We start from the raw sequence: 5,759 nt of genomic DNA on the forward strand, positions 1-5,759 counted from the left end.
TATGAAGTTCCAGAAGTCTAGATTTAAATCCTGGATTCACCAAGTACTAACTGTAATCTCCTGGGCAATTTCCTTCATCTCTTTTTGTTTCATTTTCTCATCTGTAACATGAGAGGATTAAATGTAACTATTCATGTAAACACACCATAAACATTAGTTATCATAGTACCAAAAATGCCTTTAGTAAGAATAAAGAGTGGATGGGGGTATTCCTAACTCGTATCTCAGTTTTCTATTTCCCAAGGACATGATTCAAAAGCATTCTTAGCCTTGCCGCCAGTTCCTTGCGCTAAAGCACAAGATCATTCTAATTTCACTCTCGTTTTACAGGAAAGGAAACTGGGGAATCATCTGGTGGATAAACCCCTTATCCCTTCCACAGAGATAATTTTAGTTCTCACAGTTGAATATTAGTGAGTTCAAGGAACCTAAACTGCCCACACAAAAAAACCAGTAGGAGAGGAAAATATATCAGCTTCTTAACTGGCCTCAACTGCCATTTACTTTCCATCTTAAAATGCAGGTTTGGGGTATTTGTTGTGCATGATTTGCATTTTGTTTAAATTAGAACGGCTGTTTCTATCAAACTCACCTTTCACTGTGTCCCCACTCCTGAATTAGGCATAAGGGGTATGATTGGAGTCACCACATACTCACAGGGACTTGATCTTAACCTTGAGCATCCCCAGCAAAATGTGTTGTGTGTGAAAGCTTTCTATCAAGTGTGCTCTGGACAAAAAGAAAAATGAAATCATGATTTAGGGGCCAGTGAGGAGGGCTTTTGTTAGAGAGATGGGAGAGGTGAGTATATCTTGCTCTGAGGTTGATCAGTGTCTCTATTTTGGGGTGGGAGAATGGAGCATCACAAATAGTCTTCATTGCTCTGAGTGAGCGGTACCTGCGTACAGGTCACTAAATAATCATGGTTCTGCTTTTCTTCCTCGAAGGACTGCTTAGTGTGGTGGGGGGAATGTCATTGGGAATTTCAGCATAGGTGTATTAGTTTTCTCTGGCTACAGTAACAAATTACCACTAACTTAGTGGTTTGAAACGATGCAAATTTAATTATTTTGCTGTTCTATAGAGCAGAAGTCCAACATGGGTCTCATTGGGCTAAAATCAAGATGTTGACAGGGCTGCATCCCTTTCTGAAAGCTCAAGGGCAAAACTCGGTTCCTTGCCTTTTCAGCGTCTAAAGGCTGCCCAAACTCCTTGGCTTTGGTCCTCTGTCTCTCTCCCCAAAGCCAACAAAAGTAGGTTTAGTTGGTCTCATACCACATCACTCTGACCTATTCTACTGCCTCTCTCTTCCATTTATAAGGACCCTTGTGATTACATTGGGCCCACCTGGATAATCTCTATTTTTAAGGTCAGTAGATTAGCAACCTTAATTTCATCTGCAACCTTCATTTCATTTTTCCATGTAAGGTAAAATATTCATAGGTTTTAGTGATTAGGACATGGACATCTTTGGGGAACCATAAACCTGACTACCAGAGTAGACACTGGTGCCAAAAGACATCCTCAAAACCATCTGTTCAACAGATCCACTGAGTAGTTAGGTTATAAGCCTCTCTTTTGTCCCAAAATATCTACTAAAATTGTTAAGCCTACCAGACGTGGACACCTTGGTGTCGGCACTTATCTGGAACAGCCGCTCTGCCTGCTAACTTGGAGAGAGACAAGGAAGGAAGACAAATAGAGTCGAGGTGCTATGTCCTAAGCTCAGTTCCTGTCACCCAACCTTTTGTTCGTCTTTATTACATGCACTGAGAGCCTCCCTTGCTCAAAAGGACCATCATCTCACACTCCAAGGATCACACACCAGGAGCTTCTATACAAAGTTCTGTTGAAGTTCTACCGTGCCCACCTACCATCTCCTAACTTCAGCTAAAAGTGGGTCATAATAATCCCAGGTTCATCTCTTGTTGGCCTTCCGTCCTTCCTAGATATTGAACTTCATTTCCAAAATGCCCCAGGACAACAGAACTCCAACTCTGATCTGCTTAAAAGTCATACATTCAGTTATATTTTTAAAGTTCAAGTCATGACTCAGTCTATCCAGTTGAGTTGCGATCATCAGAAAGGAGTAGCCACAAGAAGGTATTAGAGATATTTCAGGACAATTAAATTTAATTTTTAAGTTGTACATTAAAATATTTTTAAAGTTCTGAGAGACCATGAATGCTTTTTCTTCATTCATTCCTCTTCTGTACCAGAGTAAGGATCGAACCACTTACATCAAAGGAAATTATCTAGTTTTGTTTTTAAGATCTTCATCCCACCAGAGGAGGACACAACTCCACAAATTTTCTTGTCAATATATTCTGAAGTTTAACAGTTCTCCTATCCAGAATGTATTCCTGGTCCAGCCTAGTTTAAATCCACTTATTCTTTTATATTCTTAGTTGAAGTGTAAAAAAATCTGGTTTTCAACTTTATACAGAAAACATTTAGATACTTAAAGACTCTTATCAATGTTCATCCTTGCTAGTTTTGCCAGAGCTAAAGTTGGAGAATATGGTACATATTTTGACGAGAATTATGCTAATCCTGTGCTGTCTAATCTGGACTCAGACATTGTGTGTGTAAGTGCATGTGAGTGTGCGTGCGTGGGCGTGTGTGTGTGTTCTTTTAAAACCAGAATTACAAGAGAACCCCAGCCATATGGGACATCTGGAAACTCTACTAAATTCCCCTTTTTTTCCAGATCAAATAATCTCAGTTCCATTTAAGTTTTCTTCAGAAATTCAAATGTATAAACACTGAAAAGAGCCATTAAAGGAAGTAAGAACCACACCGTAGCTAAACAGCTAGGGTGACATAAAGCCGAGCTTTCCTAGAAGCAGAGAATAAATAAGTGACTTTTTCATTTATTTCCTATTAGCAGTAGAAATCTATGAAACAGAATCACATATACCAACAGATATTTGAGTGTCCAATAGATTTTCAGACCTGACATAGGCTTTGTGAACCAGACAAGTAATGTGAGTCTTGGGACCTGCTTGAATTACACACACACAGGTCTCGGGAGAGCCAAGGGAGCCCTGGACATGCAATTGACTCAGACCTTTCATTCACCCAGGGCTTCAAATGTGGACTTTGGGTTCTTTTTCCCTAAAGGAGGTCTTTGATTGACAGAAGATGTTCATCATTCGAATTTAAGCTTCTGTTCCATTACAGGTATCCCACCTGTAGTACACTTTAAATTAAGTATTTTTTATAAATCCTGTAATTATCTTATGAAAAGCCAAATTATATTGTACTGCTTTTGTATGAAAAGCATTAATTTATTAACCATAAACATTTAAAATGTACCACAATTATTTATAATCCTGTTATAAAATTGAGAAGTGGCCCAGGGCCTCTCTCAACCTCTGGGAGGCCCTGTATGTATAAAATCCTGTCTTGGTGTCTGGGCCTTCCAGTAAGAACCCACAGGCTTCCATGTGGCACTATGCCAGTGTCCTCAAAAAGCAGGGTCTGCCTTTATTGACCTGATGCTTTGATGGCCTTTGATCAGGCCATTGTACCAGAGCAGCCAAGATACAGGGCAAGATGTGGCCTTTCGGTAACCTTCCTTCTTTGTGTGAGAGTAAGACAAGTTAATTGGGCTTGACAGTACAGATGACCCTTTCAAGTCAGGTAAAATGAGACTGTTGTGCTTATCACAGGTAGATAACCATTAATATTGCTTGTACTGTCTATGGCAAGAGAAAGGGGCTTGTTTGTTTTAAATGTTTTTCAAGGAAGGCAACAAAGATTCCCCGGTGATGGGGTGGGGGGGTTGCCTGGCTGACTTCATCCAAGGAAACAATGGTGCCATTTGAAGGGTTCAAGACACACTGAAAGGTAGAGAACACACTCCCATTGATAAATTATTATTATCGATAACCCTTTCTTTGTTCTTTATGTCACATAATTGTCGAAGTTCAGACTGTGAGACCTAGTGCTCGCTTTGGAGCTCTCTTCAGAAAGCTACATCTGAAAAGGAAGGCTTCTTGTATTTTAGTAGCAATGGAATGTCCCAGGATATCTGAGCTGATATTGTTGATACTTTATTAAGCAATTTGTTTTGCTCACCATATATCCTGGAACTCTTTTTCCCTTTGTATTAGTTTGATCCTCTTTATGAGAGACACAAATGACCGTACAAGATTTCCCCCAGAAAAGGATCATTCACTCTTCTCATTAGGCAAGGTTTCCAGGGTTGGAAGACGGTGCCATCCTCTCCTCTTCCCTGTAGAAAACCAAAAACTACAGGCTACTCTCAGGGACTCAGAGGCCCTTTGAGGTCATGTGACTTTGGTGCTCACTATTCTATTTCACTTGTGTTGGTCCTGTTCTCCTGTCAGCAGTTCAGAATCTAATTTAGGAAGAAAGAAAGAGAGGCAGGGAAGGAGATAATAGGGCTAGTCTCAGTGGAGGTTCCCAGGTGGCCTGCGGTGGGGTCCTTCTCCCTGTGAACAGTCCTATAGTTAGGAGCATGGTCTACGGATTGATGTCATGTGTCTTACATTAGCAAAGAGCGATTTCCAAATAATTCCAAGATTTACCAGTAAAATAAGAAATAAATCTGAGTTTTGTTGCATAGCACTAATGGAATTTCATCATTATAGTATTGGCAGGGCTACAGAAAAAGAATTTTGTCCGTTTATTGTTCTAGACTTTGTGAATAGGTAGCATTTCTTTTGGAGAACAACTTGACAAACACATATCAAATACCAGACAATATAATATCCTATTTCTGGAAATATATCTTAAGAAAACAATCTAAGAGGAGAAAAGCATATTATTGGAAAGTATCTCTAAATAAAGAGATATGCTTAGAGCCGCATTACCTATACTATCCAAAACTGGAAAGACTTTAAATTTCTGACAAAAGAGGCTAATCGAATAATAAAATATCAATACTGTGAATATTAGGCAACTATGAAAATAATAAGTATGATGGGCAGACAGGGAACAATACTTATGAAACATAAAGTAAAAAATAATGTAAAATTCTGTATGTACAAAAGACTACAATCATGAAATAATTTTTATGTACATGGGAAGGGTCTGTAAATAAGTGGAAATTAATTCTATGGGACTTTTTTTTATCTTTTAGAATTTCTTGATAAAATAGTTCAAAGCTGATTTAATCAGCAAAATATATTTTATCACAATAAATTTTAATATAATATTTTAATAAAATAAGATGAATTCATGTTTAGTGAGTTTAAGTATTGCCAAGGGTACATTTTCTTATATCATTATAGACAAAGGGCTGTTAGGAGATTAGTTACCCTAGAATGCCGTAGAAATACTTTCATCGTCAAAGCTTTTAACTGTGGTATACTCGATATACTTGAAAAGATTAAAATGTTAGATTCACCATCCTCCCTTCATGGCATGATCAGTGGAAAGTATCTTTTTTCATCATCTTGAAAAAAAACAACAACACAGAATTACTCCATGCAGTTTCAGAAAAACAGTGAAAGTGCCTATAGAGTTGAACAGAATCAGTTCTCACTCATTTTTTAAATCATCTCAAGAGCTTTTAATAGTGTTCCAAATTCACCAAACTAAATAAACTAATAAATATATTGTGAATAGAGCATGATCTTATTAACAAAGCAAAACTTAGTTTCTTAAAGTTCTCTGGGTGACAAATATGCTTGCATGAAGATGTTTATTGACTTCCTTGTCGGTTATGGAAGTCTGCCTCTCACTCTTGGTTGGAAGCTCCTTTAAGGACAGATAATTTCCTTTCGCAT

Source organism: Balaenoptera ricei, chromosome 12 (genome assembly GCF_028023285.1).
Source record: "Balaenoptera ricei isolate mBalRic1 chromosome 12, mBalRic1.hap2, whole genome shotgun sequence".
In the NCBI taxonomy this organism is placed as follows: domain Eukaryota; kingdom Metazoa; phylum Chordata; class Mammalia; order Artiodactyla; family Balaenopteridae; genus Balaenoptera; species Balaenoptera ricei.